This window comes from Schistocerca serialis, chromosome 2 (genome assembly GCF_023864345.2).
Source record: "Schistocerca serialis cubense isolate TAMUIC-IGC-003099 chromosome 2, iqSchSeri2.2, whole genome shotgun sequence".
NCBI classification, from domain to species: Eukaryota; Metazoa; Arthropoda; class Insecta; order Orthoptera; family Acrididae; genus Schistocerca; species Schistocerca serialis.
Window position 1 is genome coordinate 386,190,706 of NC_064639.1, and position 20,363 is coordinate 386,211,068.

The 20,363-nt window shown below is 38.2% G+C and overlaps 1 protein-coding gene across 4 annotated transcripts in view; it reads right to left on the bottom strand.

The window, feature by feature from the left end:
• Positions 1–19,790, bottom strand: part of LOC126457210 (mitochondrial import inner membrane translocase subunit Tim21) — a 47,860-nt gene extending 28,070 nt beyond the window's left edge. The window contains exons 1-2 of one of the 4 annotated variants that reach the window (XM_050093315.1): positions 19,569–19,708; positions 10,142–10,233 (exon numbers count right to left, since the gene is read on the bottom strand). The gene's annotated coding sequence lies outside the window, so the exon portion shown is untranslated. Of the gene's footprint in view, positions 1–1,834; positions 1,856–10,141; positions 10,234–19,568 lie in introns of those variants that run through there. The other 3 variants (XM_050093314.1, XM_050093313.1, XM_050093316.1) reach the window with 3 other exon arrangements.
• Between the last annotated feature and the right edge of the window lie 573 nt (positions 19,791–20,363).

Consider the following 20,363-nt stretch of genomic DNA (forward strand, 5'->3'; position numbering starts at 1 on the left):
AAATTGAAGCTTTCGCAACCAATGGTTGCTTCGTCAGGAAAGAGGGAAGGAGAGGGAAAGACGAAAGGATGTGTGTTTTAAGGGAGAGGGTAAGGAGTCATTCCAATCCCAGGAGCGGAAAGACTTACCTTAGGGGGGAAAAAGGACAGGTATACACTCGTGCGCACCCCCCCCCCCCCCCCCACACACACACACACACACACACACACACACACACACACACACACACACACACACAAGCAGCCCCCCCCCCCCTAAGGTAAGTCTTTCCACTCCCGGGATTGGAATGACTCCTTACCCTCTCCCTTAAAACCCATATCCTTTCGTCTTTCCCTCTCCTTCCCTCTTTCCTGACGAAGCAACCGTTGGTTGCGAAAGCTTGAATTTTGTGTGTATGTTTGTGTGTCTATCAACCTGCCAATTGCGACTGATTTGTGAGCAGATTTTTTTTACCTATCCAATTACATCATATTGTCAGAAATTTATTATTTTCATTACTATAAAAGTGTTGACACATTTCAAGACTCCAAGTACATCGGAATGTGTGATGACAACAACACTGTCATCTTTTTGATTACCTACCCTCAATGAAAAAGAGCATGAAAGCTCAGCAACAGATCATTGTCTGAAGTGCCATTACTTATTTCCTACATGAATGTAGTGTTCCCCGCCCTCTCATTTACAGTTTGAGAGTTCGTCAAATTATGTTCCTTTTTCTTATCCTTTTATGTCGTGTCTTTGTAACAATATGCTGTGATAATTGAATTACTATTATGAGCCCTTGATGTGATTCAATGAACTTTTGCAACTAATGTTACAACAGTGCTGTGAGTTACTCTATCTTAAGACATGTTGCACAGTTTCTAACAGTAATACTTGTCTTACTGTATGAAACCTTTAACATATATTGAGCATTTTAAATTAGGTGCACAATTATATGAAATATTGAAAATCAGTCAGATTTGTGAGAGGAGTGATGTGGTGCTAAGTGTCTCACAGACCACAAACAGCACTACATACAAAGTTAATCAAGTATTTTGTGACAGTTAAACAGTCATTCATTCTAATTTTGTGTGAAAATAATATAATGCATGTACAATTTACCAAACAGAAAAAATTTTAGTCTATCTTACTTTGAAATTTTGTAATACAAATGACAATTGTAAAATGTTGCAAGACCATGGCAGCAAAGCTGATACATATATGCATGCAATCTAGGAAATCTGACCCATCTGTCACCTACTGATGTAATTTTCATAATCTATCATTTTTTGCACATCATCTAGCATATAACCATTTGCAAAAATATGGCTGTATCATTAACTGTTTACACCAAAGAAGCACAAGGACCGCTCGTGCTGAACCTCAACTGATATATAAAAAACAGTCTAGTGCACTAAAAATTATTAAATGCAGGCAGAAACGAACAAGATGACAAGCAGATACCCACACTAAATTTGATCAATGCTGGCAGTATATGCCTTATCTCAGTAGTAAAAACATGTTAACAATTATACCTGGAGTTTCCTGCTGAAAGTCTTGAAGGGCAGATTTTTTTCTCATTTGCATGTGAGGGAGTTAAAATTATATTCAGCAATCACAGTACAATCAGCAATCTCACAAGAAAGCTGTCTCAAGAGAATGACAGTATCAGTGTTTGTCAAAACGACATTTAGCACCCCGTCACAAAGTAACAAGAAGGATATTCTGGGTGTCTTGAATAGTCTTCCTTCTGGGATTACAGAGTGAGTACATGACTTTTTAGTGAAGTAGATAATCAGAACAAAGTGGGGAATCTTTCTCAGTATGATAAGGGCCACAAAAATTCACTTACATAAGGGACTTCAAAACGAGAAGAGCAGATTGTTATGGCCCAGTGCCTGAGAACAGATATCCACAAATGGTGAAGCTGGTCAGGTTTCCACATGCTGCTGTCATCGGCATCTGTGGAAAGTGATTAAAGATCAATAGATCCATGAATAGGCAACAAAGTGCTTTGTACCCACACCTTCTTACAGAATGTAGAGGTCATAGGCTTGTCCTGTCTTTGTAGCACGATAATTGACAATCTGTGGCAGATGTGATGCTTAAGTGCAATACTAGTGCAGCCTCATATGTTTTGGAGCACACTGTTGAGTGCACATTGCTGAAGTTGGGGATTCTCAGTGGATGACCCCTATGTGTTCCCAGCTTCCAGCAACATCTTCAGTTATGATTGCAATGGGTACGGGATCATCAAGATTGGACTGTGGTTCACAGGTACTGTGTTTTTGATCAGATGAATCACGTTTCTTGTTACACCTGTCAATGGCCGTGTGTCGAAACGCCATCATCCAGGCGAACAGTTGTTCGAAACACGCATTGTGCCTGGATGGAGGACAGTGGGGATAACATGGAGTACCCTCACATGGGCTTCCAAGGAGCCTCTGATAGTAATCAAAAGCACCATGATGGCTGTGGACTAAGTTAGTATTATTGCAGGCCATCTGTATCACTGTATGCTTGATGTCTTCTCTGACAGTGATGGCATCACCTAGCAGGATAACTGTCCATTTCGCAAGGCAAGACCCTTGCTACTGTGATTTCGAGGAGCTTGTTAGTGAATTCATGTTGACGGCTTGGCCATAAATTTGGCTGAACTGAACCTGATAGAACACATCTGACATGCAATTACGCACCAGCTCTGTGCCCACAAACCACCAGCCTCTATGTTATGGGAACTGCATAACCCATGTGTAGACATTTGGTGCCACACACCTAAGGAAACCTACTGAAGACTTGTCAAATCCATGCTATATTGCATTCCAAATGCAGAACAATATGTTATTAAGTAAGTAGTTACAATGTTTTGGCTCTTCAGTGTAGTTCTGCCAGTTATGCACAAGAGGCAACAGAATTATGAGGATAGCTTAGTAGCCAAAGAACGTGGTAGCCTCTCTCTCTCTCTCTCTCTCTCTCTCTCTCTCTCTCTCTCTCTCATATGGCATTACAGTAAAAAGGCTCCTTTAAAGTTAAGTGGTTATCCAGGTTTAAACCTCCCTTGTTTTCAGTAAAGTACTCCATGTAAATACTTGGCTTGGGCAATACAATACAATACAATACAATACAATACAAGAGTCCTGGATGAAATTGCGAACAGAAGAAATCCTCCTCCGAGTCTTTCCTTCTCATTCCATCCAGTAAGTCTCCCCAGACCCACAGTTCTGGGTGACTTTCCAAAATTTTCCCCCTTTTCCTAGACCTCTCCAGTCATTTTCCTTCACCCATCTTCCTTCCCCTTCAACCCTTCTTCCTGAAGGAGCCACTGGCTCTGAAAGCTTGCCTAATTACAGCCTCCTTTTATGTGTGTGTTCTGCCGCCACTTTGTGAGTAGATTTTTTTGTCTATCTAATTAATTTATTTTGAGAAGAAATCCTTCAATTGATAAGTGAAAGAAGGAAATACAAAAATGTCTGGGAGAGGAAAGGAATACAACAATATAACTTCAAACTTCCAACACATTGTTTAAAACTTTATGCCCAAACACCAGCGTATATGGTGTTAAAAATTTTAAATAAAATAAAATATATTTAAAATGGAGTTTGGTTCACTGAAAAGATTGCTCTTTACTCTTCTGGTGGAAAAGTGTTATTATTCTGTCGATGAATTCATTGAGGACAGCTTCACGGTCTGAACACAGGGATTGTATTACATGTATTATTTTATGTACATGTGTAGCTGTAACTTAGAAATGTAAAATATAATGTAAATCTTTTGTATTTCTCTTAAAAAGGTGAAAAAAGTTTCTTTTGTAAACCTTGACATGTCTCCTGTACATCAAATCAAATGATTTGAAAATTGTACGTAATGATATGAATAAATCACATATCACAAAGAAAGTGTCACTTGAGGAAACTGTAAATTTCAAAAACTGTAAGGAGATGGAATGGCTGGTCATTATTTATCTTCTGTGGGAAAAATTCAAAGTACTGGCAATAGACAAACATAGAGGTAGAGAAAATTACTTGTGTTGACTTTTATGTGAGTTTATTGGCTGCACTTAGAATTTCGCTTCCTGAAAATGTATATTGGCCAGTCATTGTGTTGCCTTGTAATAATAACACATGCAATTTAAGTCATGTATAAACTAACTTAATAAAAATTGCAAGGAAGCTAAAACAAAATGGCTGCAGAAAAATTGTGAAGATATTTAAAAATAAATGGCAGTTGAGAAGAGGGATTAGCAGTAGAAAAAAAAAAAAAAAAAAAAAACTGTTAGATAATTTAAAAGAAAAGCTCTCAGCAATTCAGAGCAGGTAGACAGGAACAGTACCCTGAGAGCCTCTACAAGGGGGATCAATTCTCCATTAACATGGAAGAAGAAAAAATGGGTGTTGATTCGGAGGACAGAGAGTATTTTATATTAGAGTCAGTTTTTGACAAACTAGACTTGTAAGGAAACTCGGCAGAACATGAGGAAGTGACAGCCTAACAAATACTCAATTTGTGTGAACGATCTATTAGATTAGAGATGTGAAATGTGTTTTATTCATCTCACAATGTACGCAGTTTCAGAACATATGTCTGATGCACAGGAGACATGTCAAGGTTACAATTTGCTTATTTAAAATTTTGTCACACTTACAATAATACTTTGTGGAGAATTTACTTAATTAAAATTAGTCAAGCTTACGGTATTTACATCTACTATAACTATCATAAATTTTTATTCCATTTTAGGGATCCGGCTCAAAGTATCATGCAACTTGCTTTTTAAAATATTTATCTTCATATTCATTATGTCGCACCCTTTTATTGTGTTGTGATTTTCATGGCTATATACTGAGGAGTCTGTGCACATAGTTTTAAGTGATGAGAGGTGAGCATAAAGTTTTCTTTATGTCTTGTATCATATGAGTGTTCAGAATCAGACTTTCAGAAGAATATATTCCACACAATCTCAAGATTAGCAAGGGCAGTCAACTTGGCAGCTGATGCATCCGAGATGCTGATTAGAGGCACATACAGAAGAATGGAAAAGAAAATTAAGTTTATGTTAATGACACCAGTTTGGATTTAGGAAAGGTTCTACAGAGGCAGTGCCGATGTTACACTTTATAATGGAAACAAGTCTATGAAAAATCAACACACTGCTATATGATTTGTCAAATGAGCAGAAGGATTCAACGTAAAATGGTGCAAGATTTTTGAAATCCTCAGAAAAGTAGGTATATTCTATAGGGAAAGATTGATATTATAGAATATGCACAAGACCAAGAGGATACTAATAAGAACTGAATATCAAGTGAAGAGTGCTCAGATTAAATAGAGCATACAGCAAAGCTGCAGTATTTCTCCTGTATTGTTTCTTCTATGTACAGAAGAAGCAATTAAGGAAATAAAAGAAAGGTACAGTTGTGGAACTAATATTCAGAGTGAAAGGAAATCTATAATAAGATTCACTGAGGACACTTCTGTCTTCTTTGTAAGTCAGGAAGAATTACAGGATATGTTGAATGGAATAATAGTTTACCGAGTACACAATATGGATGGAAAGGAAACAAAAAAAAAAAATTGAACGTAATGAGGAGTAGCAGAAACTTGGCATCGAAATTGGGGACAACATAGCCGAAGTAAAAAAATACCGATATCTTGGTAGAACAATATGGTGTAACAATTGAAGCAAAGAGGGAAGCACAGGTATAGAGCATTTCCCCAAAAAGAAGCTTACTAGTATGAGGCTTGTTCAGATAGTAAGTGTACTGTGACCATAACAGGCTGTGGTCTTTTTGTTTTTTGAGATTTGGCTTCACTGAGTGGTAAAGGGGGATACCATGATCAGAGCAAGCATCGCTGAAACATCATAGTATGTAAACTCACATTGTAGTGTCCAGTTGTGTGTTTTCAATAAGAAATCCCACCAAGTGCGAGCCATAAGCTGCGATCCATTTCCTACTTATGGAAAGAATAACACCGACCAATTTTTTTTTGTGAATCAAAAGTTTTACGGCTAAGGTGTTATGAACAGAAAGTGTGTGTAATTGGTGCAAGGAGTTTAGTGGAGGCAGAACAAATGTTCATGCTGAACATAGAAGTCAAAGACTGATGAATTGGTGAACAAAAATCGAGGGAACTGTTCGTGAAGACTGCAGATTGACATTGGATATTTCTGCGATATTTCCATAACTCTCCAGCACTCTCTTATATGAGACACAGAAATGCTGGGATACTGGAAATCATGCTCAAGATGAGTCTCAAAATAGCTGACAGAACAGCACAAGAAAAATCGGGTTAATAGCAGCTGTGAGTTTGTCGAATGACTTGAATTGGAAGGTGAGGATTTTCTGAGCTCTATTGTGTCTGGAGAAGAAACATGGTAGCTTATTATATGCCTAAGACAAAAAGACAGTAGTCACACCAATTCCCTATCAACCAAAAAATTCAAAAACAATTTCAGGCAAAAACATCAGGGCCTCAATGTTTTGGTACTGAAAAGCCATCATTTTGGTCGAATTTCTGGCTTAGGGGAGGACCATTAATCTCAATAATTTTGTGAGACCCTAAAATCTCAAAAGGAGTGTTCGAAACAAAAGGAGGGGAGGGGAATGCTGACAAGAGGGATGTGCTTGTTGCACGAGGACGTCCAGCCGTACACAGAATTAGCCACCAAGATGCTCTGGGTCTCATTCAGTTGGGATGTTTTCAACCCCCACCCCCTTTTTCCCGTGATTTGACGCCTTCAGATTATCGTCTTTTCCCTCTCTGAAGGCACACGTGAGTGGAACTAATTTTCAACCGACAAGCAGGTGCAGAAAGAGGTTCTGAAGTGGGAGGAAGGAACTGGCAAGAGAGTTCTTTGAGGAGGGTATAAATAAGCTTGTGCCATGGCTCACCATACGCACAGAACAGGATGGCAGTTATGTGGAAAAATAGTCAACAAGTGTATCAAAAATATCTTTTTCTTTTTCACCAAATACACTTACTTTCTCAACATACCTCAAATGAAACATAGGCCTTAATCCGAAAAAACAAATTTTTGGAAATGAACCTCTGGAGGATAGCATGGGTTGGTAGGGTAGGGTACCACTGAATGAGCAAAAACTGGAACAGAAGGGAATCAACATGTGTGTGTGAGATGTGTTTAGCATCATGCTGAAAATCAAGCAGACTAATGAGAAACAAAATTTTCTGCAGATATGGTGTGAAAGGTTACAGCAGTTTTACTAGAGATCCATAGAGGGAAAAATTCGTATGATCACAGAAATTACACTGTGAAGTGTGATAAAAAAGTAACAGGAATTTTTTTAATTTCGCTCACCTTATACATACAATTTTCATACGTTTCTTAATCGTGTTAGTACACATGTTTGCATTTCCAGCTGTTTGAGTGTTTAGTTTATTGTTGACAGACAAAAAGGTTATGCATGTTTTCAAGTGCTTGACAAATTTTTATTTTTGAAAAAGATAAATCAAAGAATGTGCATTAAATTTTGCTTAAAAATGGAATAAAGTTCAGCACCACATTCAAAATGTTGACTTGGCTTTTGGTGAATGTACTGTGAGTAAGACAATGTTTTATGAGTTGTATAAATATTTTGGAGAGGGTCAAGAAGACACCAAAGACAGTAACTGCCCTGGATATCCTAGCACATCAATTACCGACAACAATGTAGAAGTAGTAAAGAAAATGGTTCTAGAAATTGCTGAATCACCATCAGAGGAGTTGCTTATGTTGTCGGCATACCCTTTGGTTGATGCCAAGCAATTTTCAAAGGTTCTAAGCACGAAATGTGTAGCAGCAAAGTTTGTTCTGGAATTGTTAAAGTTTGACCGAAAACTGTGTTACATAAACATGGCTCAGAAATTGCCAAACGAATTTGACAGCAAGGTTACAACAGGTGACAAAAATGAGGATACAGGTATGACATTGAAATAAGGCCAGATCACCCCAAGAGAAACTGCCTGAAGAGCTAAGACCAAAAAATTTCAAGTTCAATCACATGTGAAGGTTCTTCTCACTGTTTTTTGATTACAGTGAGATAGTGCATCCTGAGTTCCTGCCTTATAGTCATATGGTCAATAAGGCATATTACCTGGAAGTTATATGCTATTTATCTGACGTAATCCAAAGAAAACAACCAGAATTGTGTCAAAATCACTTGTGGAAATTGCATCATGATAATGCTCCTGCTCACAACTCAATTTCTGTCTGATTTTTTAGTGAAAATCAAACCTGTTATGTTGCCTGGGCCACTGTATTCACCAAGCCACCGCCCCCCCCCCCCCCCCCCCCCCGCCCTCCCGTGTCTTCTTGCTATTCTTGAGGCTGAAGAGAACCATAAAAAGATATTGTTTTGCCATCATTGTCAAGATGAAAACAGAATCACTGAAGGAGCTGAACACCATAATGAAAAGTGAGTTCAAGAAGTGCTTCCAAGATTGTAAAAAGCCCTGGCATAAATATATGAGGCTCATTCAACAATTACAGAGACAAATTGGTCTGGAGAAAAAAGCATTTATATTTACAAAAAAATACTTTTTCTACTTTTCAACATAATCCCTTTCAAAATTTATGCACTTGTTCCAATGGGCTACAAGCTTTTTTATTCCAGCTGCAAAGAACTCTTTTTATCTTGATGTTTGAATCAATTTCCTCGCAAACTTTTTCACGTTCTCGTCCTCATTGTCCTGGAACCTCTTCCCATGTAATGCCTCCTTCAGTGCACCAAACAAATGGAAATCACTATGTGCTAAATCAGGAATGTAAGGGGGATGAGACAGTACTTCCCAGCCCATTTTGTCAATGGTTTCATCGGTTGGTTGAGCAATATGAGGGCGTGCATTGTCTTGCTGGAGAACCATACCTCTCCTCTTGAGATCCACGTCGTCTCTCTCTCATGACTGGCTTCACCTTGTTTAAAAGCAAATTCATGTAGTAGTGGCTGTTCATTGTACGCAGCTCTTCAAGATAATCAGAAAAAACTGGACCTTCAGCATTCCCAAAACACCGTCAACACGACTTTTCCTGCTGATGCTTGAGTTTTGAATTTTTTCTTGACAGGTGAGATGGTGTGCTTCCACTCCATGCTTAGTCTTTTTGATTCTGGCTCATAATAGTGAACCCGAGTTTCATCACAAGTCAAAATTTTGTTGAGATGCCCACCTTCTCTTTCATAACATTCCTTTAGCTCAACCTTATTTCCTTGTGTAGCCGCGTCAACTCCTTTGGGACCCATCTTGTACATGTTTTGTGGTACTTCAGATTCTTACAGGTAATGTTATTAACTGCACCAATACTAACTTGAACTTTATCAACTACCATATCCACGGCCACATGGCGGTCAGCACAAATAATGTCATCAGTTCGACTTTCAAGTGATGGAGTTGAAACAGCAACTGGTTGGCCACAATGGCATTTGTCATGACCATTTTTGAACTGCTCGACTCAACTGTAAAAATTTGCGCAATTCATACAACCTTCACCATGAACTTCAGACATTCTACAGTATATATTCACTTGGTTTCTCACCTTCAGCAAGTAAAAAACAAACAACAGAACGTTATTCAACTGATGTGGACATTTCAAGCAGACATGCCATCTTAAAATGTATTTTTGAGGTTATAAACAAAATAATGTTGATATATCAGCTGATCAGGGCTCAGTGATGCCAACTTAAAGCCATGTAAGTACCAAACTTGTCCTACTAACAGTTTTCCCCCAGAGCAGTTTCTCTCTTTAATACTTGCTGAATACCTTTGTACCAGATTATAGAAGCCAACTATAAACCCTAATAGAGATGAGGTCTACATACAAATTATTTTAGTGCCTTATATTCTGATTTTGTAAATTAATCAGAAACAATTTTTATTATAAGCAACAAATACCCTTACAAAGAGTATACAAACTGGGAAATGAGTAGCATCCTACTCTTCCAAGTCAACACAATAAGCGAGCGTACTGGGTGTGAAACATGTTAAACTGAGCTTCTTGGTTAGTTTACTGTGTTCTTTCTTCAGTCACGTTTTTTAAGTGGAACACAAAAATTTTACACACAGTGTTGCATTAGTACACGACAATAATGTGTATTTTTGGTGGCAGTGAGTTATTTGTGCTTTTTTGGAATTGAATAATATGAGATTAGCACAAAATGTCGCACTTTACCTTTTGAGCACAAGCAACCATCATGGTTTTTGAACAGACATTTAGTCATTGACGGATCTTATATGTAGGTCAATCACAGGTTTATATATGCACTGAAGGAAAGAAACAGCACAGGTCAGTCACAGATGTCGATGTGGGTTGGAAAAATGTAATAGGAAATAAGTGAAAATAATTACAAATCGAACAATGGAAAATCCAAGATGGACCGTACAATATAATGAGAATGAAAGTTGCTATTCACCATATAGCGGAGATGCTGAGTCAAAGATAGGCACAACGAAAAGATTTTCACACTTAAACCTTTTGGCCAATGGCCTTTGTCAACAATAGACACACACATATGCACACAAACACTCCCGCAAACGCAACATACACACGACTGCAGTCTCAGGCAACTGAAATCACACTGGTCTGGCCGAAAGCTTTAAGTGTGAAAATCTTTTTGTTGTGCCTATCTGCGACTCAGCATCTCTGCTACATGGTGCGTAGCAACTTTCCTTCTCATAATATTGAAAACAATTACATGTACATAATCACATTTATTAGCTAACTTAACATAACAAACAAAATAAATAATGGATGAGGCGCATTTAAGTGTTTGAGATCCTGTTTACATTATGATATAAAATATATACAAGGTGTACAACTTTGCTTCTGCCTTTTGCCGAAAGGTGGCGACAACGGTCGAAAAAAAACCAGATTGCAGATGTCAGGCAGTAAGCTTGGACCTCGGTCAACATAACCTCATTCAAACATTAGTTGATTTGTGTCTATCATAAAGTTGTTCTTGATTGAAAATGTCAGTTTATGAGCCTAATTCTCTTCATTTGCGGGAGGTGTTACTGTTTTGTTTTAATATGAAGAAACAGTGGCTGAGTCTCATCGAATGCTCTCAAGTACGTATGGTAAGGATGCTATTAGTGTAAGACCATGTTGTGAGTGGTGTCAATGCTTCAAGAAAGGTGATTTTAATGTCATAGACTGGCTTAGTGGTGGAAGAGAGAATGTTTTCGAAGATGCAAAATTGGAGACATTGCTGAGTGAAGACTCACGTCAAACTCAAGAATAATTGGTACAATTAATGGGAGTGACACAGCAAGCCATTTCCAAACATCTCAAGGCTATGGGCACGATTCAGAATGAAGGTACTTTGGTCCCGTGTGAGCTGAAACCAAGAGATGTTGAACGGCATTTGTATGTTTGTGAACAGTTGCTTCAGAGGCAAAAACGGTAGGGACTTCTGCATTGCATTGTGACCGGAGACGAAAAATGGGTTCATTACCATAACCCTAAAAACAAAAAATCACAGGGATATCCCGGTCATGCTTCCAAGTTGACAGCCAAACCGAATATTCACGGCTCCAAGATCATGCTCTGCATTTGGTGGGACCAGCTCGGAATCGTGTACTATGAAGTGTTAAAACAAAGTGAAACAATCACAGGTGCTCATTATCAAACACAGTTAATGCATTTGAGCAGAGCATTAAAAGACAAATGGCCGCAATAGCAATACAGTGAGAGGCACGATAAAGTGATTTTGCAGCACAACAACGCTCGACCCCAAGTTGCCAAAGAGGTCAAAACGTACTTGGAAACGTTAAAATGGGATTTCCTACCCCACCCGCGTGTTCTCCAGACATTGCTCCCTCTGACTATCACCTGTTTAGATCAATGGCGCATGCCCTGGCTGACCAACACTTCCGATCTCATGAAGAAGTCACAAATTTGTTCGGTTCGTGGATCGCTTCAAAAGATGAACAATTTTTTCGACGCGGGAGTCATACACTGCCTGAAAGATGGGAGAAAGTAGTGACCAGCGATGGGAAATACTTTAAATGATTCATGTTTAACCAATTTGTTTCATTAAAGCCTCAAATGTTGTGTAAAAATGGCAGAAACAAAGTTGTACACCTTGTAGTATGTTGTATTGACATTTGTGGAAGTAGTTTCTAAAGACAGATGCAAAATGTAATAAAATATTAAAGTGCAAAATGTAGCTTTCCACAATGCTAAATTTGTACCTGTGGAGCATGTGTCATTTGAAGTTCAATGTGTATATGATTTCATAAACACAAGAATTAAGGTAATGAAGTACCCTCTTTCTTTGTATGTCTTAAGTTTCATTTCAATGTAAAAATATATATTTATGATTGTTAGTAATAAACCATCACACCAGGATATCAATGAGGTGTGGCACTGTGTGGATAATTTCTTGAAATGCTAAACCAAACCTGTAAGCTTTGCAGACAACTCTAGGTCTTCTTGTTTTTTAATTACTTTAATGTCATCTATTTACTAATTACACAGATTTTTATATATTACTTACGCACTTGTACATAAACTTGCTTCAGTACTGACATTTACAGGTATATATTAATGGTTCACTATTCACCGCTCTGACATAAAATACTCACAGTGATGGCCATGAGCTACAAGACACATAAGAAATTGGTGTGCAATAATATGCTACACTCTTTACAATGTCCCTGTTGTGTTACACATATCACAACAATTGCTGGCAAGTTATCCCATGTCCATATACTTCTCAAGTTTGCAGCTGAATGAAGTCATGTTGATACAATATTTAACAGACCACCTGTCTGTCATCTTCAGGTGAGACGCTGCTGTTGTCAAGTCTTGCCAAATTGTGGTAAATTGGAACCGACACCCTTTCATATGCCAGCACAGATTACTTATCACATACAACAAGTGCCATGAATGTTGCTAACATCGGAAAAGACTGTAGTGCTGCTGCTGGTGGGGAAGGCAAACAAAAACAATGTGTTGTCATAACTAACCATTGATATTTTCTGTCAGTTGAGAACATCTTGATGTAATGCAAATCAGTGCATTGTTTCATCTTTTATTGGCCCCCCTCAGATACGCAATGCTACACCACAACCAGATATTTTGGTATGTTGTAATCTCGTGTGGCAGCAGTGCTCCACATGTCTGTTCTCAACCAACTGAATAATTTGACCAGTGTATGCTGTAACACAGTAGCATGGAATCTTATTTATATATAAAAAAATTAAAAAAAAACAGCTCCCTTAGCCCCAGGTTATCTTAAACAGATCCAAAGAGGACATTAATCTTGGCTGAAATACAAAATGCAGTCTCAATGTTAAAATTTCCTAAAATTATCCCTTTTTTAGCTCGTACACTCCCAGCATATGGCAGGACAGCAACATGTGCTATCCAAGATTAATACGCTTTTAGGTTCTGTTAAAGACTATCTGGCACAAAGGAAGCTCAGTTTTTACAAGATTCCATGCAACTGTGGTAAAGTGTATAATACTGAAATTATTCATACTGCTGAGGAAACGTGTGGATCACCTCCATACAATCACAACAAAATGGAAAAAATCCTCATTGGTGGAGCATTGCTTAGCTAAGGCACACAATGAAACATGAGACAGATGGTTGCTGCCCCTTCTCATTACTGGGGCTGCATTCTGAATGAAATTAGGTTGGCTGATATTCTTATTAACAGGAACAAGGGCTATCATCTGAGCAAGTCATGGAACCTTGCACTGACTGTATTTAAAAAAATACTTAGTTGCAGAAGATTTTGATGATCAGTTAAGCAATGAGACACAGCAACAACTGTGTCTCACCTGAATATGACAGCTGGTTGGTTGGTTGGTTGGTTGATTTTGGGGAGGGTATCAAACAGCAAGGTCATCAGTCCCAGTGGGTTAGAAAAGGGTGGGTAAGGCAGTCAGCCATGCCCTTTCAAAGGAAGCATCCTGGCATTTGCCTGAAGCAATTTAGGAAAATCATGGAAAACCTAAATCAGGATGACTAGACACGGTTTCTGAACTGTTGTCCTCCTGAATGTGAGTCCAGTGTACTGATCACTGTGCCACCTTTCTCAGTGCAGATGGCAGCCAGATGGACTGTCGAAATATTGTGGCAACTTTACTTGAAGATCCAGTTGCAAACTAGAGAAGAGTATCATAAGTTATTCCACTGGGAAAGCTTATAAACTAACAACTTCATGTCCCTGCTCACAAAAGTTTCATGGACAACCATATTTTAGCTATCTCTTCAGGATTTTTTTCAAGAGATCTAAAAAGAGGTGGGCTGGGAGGAGGGTAGTTCTTCTTTTACTCTAGAACCCAGGAAATGCAGCTACAAGATGGTTGTTGACACGTAGATTTGGAATGGTGCTCTGTCATGCTGGAAAAGCATCTCATATACAGAAAGGGTATGTTTCCAGCAACTCAGCAGTACACAAGTGTGTGGTCATTGTAATAGCAGAGAAGTGAACCAACAACAAACTCTGCTTAGGGGTAAACCTGAACCTTGACTGAGTTGTTGGCATTGTCTATCACTGAACAGTTCAGTATAGGACATATGAGCCACAATGTGCAGGTGTGCATCAATTTGCTGTATCTACTTGAGCAATATATGCAAAAAAAAAGTCTTATTCATAGGCCAAGCATGCTCTACCACAAAATAGTTAACTTTCAGCTGATAAGTCATGATTGAAATTGAAGGGACTGCAGTATTAATAAATAAGTTTAGGGCCACAGTTCCATATGATAGCTTCAGAGACCCACAAACCTGCCTCCAAATGTTCAGTAGCGTTGTGTGTTCCTTGGTTAACTATTGTACCCTGTTAAAATATTAACTGGTAAGCCCACTGCTGAAATGAATTAACACATAAAAGACAAGCCTTATGTCTCACTGTAAAAAATAAAAAAAAGAGCAAGGGAAATATCGGTTAACATCCTATCAACAGTGAATTCATTAGAGAGGGAATTTCTTACTTTCATTCTGGTGGACTACTAAGTTTCAAGGATTTTTCAACAAAGAACATAAAACATTGATCAACTATTGACACACCAGTTGTTTACAGATGGTAAGGAGAACATGACAATTAAGTCAGATATGAATACTACTACACAAATACTTTTCGAGTCAAAGAATACGGTTACATAAACCTTGAAGAGCTACTGCACAGTTAACTGGGCCTTATAAATAGCAGTTGCAGCTATTAATTTATAAATACTGCAACACTATACCAGAAATATTTCACAGTCTAAAAGTAGCTCAATATGAATTATTTAATTTTTGTGGTAGAGACATTTGGATGACAGTGGCAACGGCAAAAGTAGTTCCAGTATCCCAGTAAATTTTATGTACCAAGAAAATAAATGGAAGGAAGTAATTATTCCTTTGCCAGGAGAGAGGGATAGATTGGGAAGCTTAAAAAGGGAGGACAGATTACCCAGGCCATAGGAGGAGTTCTGAAAGTTAGGATAGTGTGTGTAATTTAAGTGTTTGTATTGGCAGAACAGATATTTCTCAATGTGAGAACTGGTCATCAATTCTCTCTCATTTTAGGTTTCTCAAGAGAATTTTCTTTTTGCATAAAGTAAATAGTTTGTTGCAAGATTCATGACCTATATTCACAAAAACTTGTGATGATACATAATTTACCTACACGCTCGCAATACTTTTATTCAGTGGACCAATATTTCCCTGTGGTGCACCATTTTCACTGCAGTGGACTGGACTTCTCCTGCTATTTCAGTCATGAGGCTGTAAATGCATGCAGGGTACAACACCAGTAGGGAGTGCCCACTGCAGTGGACTCTGTGCATTTCCAGCCTCAGGACTGATTGAAAAACCCACAGAAGCGACCACTGACAGCTGTCCACTGTAGTGGACACTACTATATGCCAGAAGGATATGAAAGTTTGCGTTTACTCAGCTGTTTATTTCGTATACATACTCTAGGTTTAGTTATTGATCGATTAACTACTCATCAAGTTGATGATTACACATAGCCTGTTTAAAAATTTGTCTGAATGATAATATGTTGTCCATCATATAATTTTGAATTAGGTTTATATACGTAGGCCACCGACACACCCCGTTCATCAGGACAGTGAACAGAAACTGAGGCCTACACAATTCAATTCATTCTTTTCTTTCTTCAAACCATTGCTGTAAGACTTGCTGTGCCTCCCCTCTTTCCACTCCTTGTATTTTTCATAGTTGATGTATGATATATGTAAACAATAAGCACTAAAAACTCATCCAAGATTTGTCTATCACACAATATACATTTTCTGAACCTACAGTACAGTTTTAGCTATTTATTGCATGCATTAAATATGGGTGAACATAGGTCTTGGGCTGAGCTATAGATCTGTCTGTTACCACAACATTTCTTTCACTTCATGTTGTAACCTTCTAATCCATCTTACACCTTGGGTTATGCTACAGATCACTGTTACCACAAACAAGAGTTTGATGGGGGACATTGCCACAGTTGAATATATCATGACTGGCTGAGATGTTTTAATTCTTACAAGGGAAACTCCCATCATACCGCCTCAGATTTAGTGGTAATACAGCCCAGTGGATAGCCTGTCAAAAACTGAACACCGACAAGGCATGAAAATAGCAAGAAGCTGTACTGAAGTGTAAAAAAAATTAATAAATAAAAATAAAAACAGTGAACAGTCCAAGAACAAGAAGAGCAATTATAAGGAGCATGAAACAGCAAAGGCATAATGGATAAGTGGTAATAGTGTTTGACTGCCAAGTGGGCGAACCATCTTCAAAACTCCCTCGCCCTATTTATTTATTTTCACAACATTGCGAACTGTCCGTTCGGCCACTGAAATGTGTTCTCTTTCTGTAGTCTAGCCAGTTGTTATACTATACATTGGTTATGGAATACGAGTCATATGGAAAGAACACATTACGGTCACAAGTAAATGTGAAATAGTGAGAGCAAGCGAGATACCACATCGACATCTAACAAAAATGAAGGCAACAAACAGGTGTGAACTATGTTACAACAAAGGAATTCAAGACTCAAGACTTACAAAACACAACGCAACTTCAAAAACATATGTTTTGAAATGAGCACTGAGAAGCTGTGTTACTGTGAAACTGTTGCATTCATTTGTTGCAGCTTATGTGACAAACTACTATGTTTTCACCATTTCCTTGGGAGTGATCACATTCACATTCATACAAACACCTATAGCGGGCAAGGAGGCATATCTCACTCACCAGGCATACAAATTACGTCCGTCGATAAGAGATTCATATCATATAACACATATACTGTCACTAATGCCATGTATGACACACCAGACATGTTTTCCAGTGAAGGATTTGGTTGATTTGTTGCCTTGTCATCAAAGCCACTTGCTGTCAGCAGCTAATAGAGTAGCTTTGCAGAATCAACTTTCATTACAGGTCCCCTACCTTACACCACGCTGTTGCTAACGGATGTCACCCTACGACCCAGACACAAATTTGAATTATGTGAATAGTGGAAAAAGAAAAAAAGATGCGAGGGAGGTTTGAACATGAGCTCACCCACTTAGCAGTCCAACACTGTACCCACTTAACTACAATGCCATTTGCTTACCCAGCAGCTCTATATTGCACTTCTTGTTCTTGGACCACTCACTGTTTCTAGTTTGCTTTTCTTCTTCTTCTTCTTCTTCTTCTTCACAGTCCAGTACACTTGCCCCCCGTTTCCATGCTTGATCTGTTTTTAGTTTTTGTCGGGCTGTCCAATGAGCCCCTGTACCACTAAACCTGAGAGACGGGTGATGATGAGTTTTCCTTGTTAGTACCATCTTTAGGGATGTTACTTTTGTTTGAGACTAGTTTCAGTCTGCACAGTTGTTGGAAAAGCCATTTGCTAGACCTTCTATCGTTCAGCACTTTCTGTACTTATTGTACATTTTTGAGCAATGATTGCTGCTAAGAGTGAATTACCGGCTTTGATGGTACAGTTTGAGAGATCTGATACTGGACACAAGGTGTGTAACTATGTACTTTTGAGAGAAGTCATTTAGTTACACATTGTTCTATTTCAAGCCCATCATGGAAGTGAACCTCCACTGATGTGTAACAAGTAAAGATTAATGAAAGACAAGCAGCTCACAGAAACATAATCTGTATACTGTACTAGCAATAAACCATCATTATACTCCTGAGTCTTAATCTCCCTGCTCTATACAACTTTCAGCCAATATTAGCTCTCCTATGAAATGTTATACAATTAGTAGTTCCTTTACAGTAGAGTTAAAATGAGATTGGCATATCAGTAATTGATACATTTCTTCTCTTCATTATTTTAATTTGCTCTATCTTAAACTTGTGTTGGTTGAAGCAGAAACTACAAAGTGAATTCCTTTTAGCACAAGTTTTAAGTGGCCAGCCACCCCATCTCCTTCCCTACAACACATTTTACTCCAGAAAAATTTCTCACTAATCTCTGAAGTAGGAACCTTTTGTTCTGGACGCTGTTATTGTCATGTGAATCCATTAGTAGTAGTGAGAGTTGTGCCTTATCAGGTAAACAATTTGTGAATTTAAGTACAAAATGTTTACAGTTCTTCATGTATGTGCAGTTTTACTCACTGAATGTACTCTCACTGTATGTCCCCAAAAATTTAATTTTACAATTGATTCTATTAACTGGACTTTATCTTAATCTTCTACAAAGAAAATAATTTCCAATAAACTAAATTTTATGGAGAAAGAAGCTGTCTGCCACAACGAATAAGAGCACATAAGAAAATACTACACACATGGCAATAAAGTCTTTAGCGCTGAGCTAAAGCTTTGTGGAAGAGGTAGACGAGAAAGATATCCAAAGGAGTAAAGGCTGCCACTAATATAGAGAATGTTAGGGAGGCATACAACCTGAAATATAAGAGTTACTGAAAATATTCGTGTCTGATACCAACATTTGTCATTTATAACAATTACCAGTATCACTCACAGTAACATATGCGTGTTTCCGCCGACTTCTGATCTCCTATTCGCATAAAAGTAATCTCCCTCACTCACTCACATATATGAAAACTAAACCTACTTCAAAAGGATAGCAAATAAGTTCTAAACAGGTCGTTTGCAAGGTCAGTGCTAAACATAGAAAGTAATTACAACACAGTATAGGGTTGCTCCACTGCAGCATTATGAAAAAACACAAACAGGTACTGATATACATGTCCCAAGAAATGTGACTCTCACCAAGAAATATCTCACAGATTGGAACAGTCAGTATCTTAACTACATAAAAGGGATTATATCGGAATAACAATAAAAAATGCTGACATAATTCAACCTTATAAGTAACAGTATTTTTTACAGAATCCTTTAATATAAAGCTGTACGCGCAAAGGCGGGAACAAATTCTGACCCAAGAGACCAGAGCCGGGGGCTGTGGAGACGCAAAACAGAAGTAAAACTGTTCAAAATATGTTTTCCTTTACAATAACAGAAAGTTTAGGGCACATTACAAGTTTTGCCATGCATACGTCTCGTCAGCTAATGAACCACTTCAGAATAAATTGAACAGCAGCAATAAGGATTATAGATATTAATATCACAAGACGTTCGATAACTTCAAGCCAGTTTAAAATTTTCCCAAACTTACACTTCGCGTACTACGTAATTACAATCAACATATTCCTGACAGTTTCTCCAGCCACCCCCTTGGTTTTATCTATTTTATTTTTCTACGCACCGGCAGCAGACAACTCTACCAATTACTTTGAGACGGCAAAGGTACACAATCGCATCATAGATTATCCACTTGCTGCAGTAGCGATGCGCCTGATTGCTGGTCAGAGTAATGAGAACATTTTAAGATGTATCGTGAGAATTACTGCTCTAAACCCAGTGTTCTGATCTTTAGCAGTAGTTCTAACTAACTATAGCTGCAAGAATAAAGTTTGAGGCAAGTCAGCTTGGTTAATACCGTCTTGTGTGACTGTAATAAAAGTCTTATTAAGACCAAACGCGTGTCGTTTTATAATAAAGAATCTCCAGTAGTCAAATTTTTTGCGTCTTATGCCATTCCTCACGTTCTTCTACATAAATGTAGACTATTATAGCACACAGCACTTCCTGTAACACTGAATATTCACGTTTTCTTGTTGTGAAGGTCTACTGCTGCTCGCCATTTCGTGTACTGTGTTTTGGTGCTGTGTGATGGGCATACAGATCGATTGTTTGTTTCTCATTGGTACTAGAAATGCTGCTGAAGGATATAAGAATATTAGCAAAATTACTGTTTCACCTAGCATGAAATAAATCCGTGCTATAACAAGTTGCGGATTTAAAATCCTTCTTGGCATCGCTGTGAAGAATACTATAGAAGGAATATTTCTACAAAATCCTCTCCTGGCTGCATTGCCTTCAACCACCACTGTGCTAGCCGATGAAGATT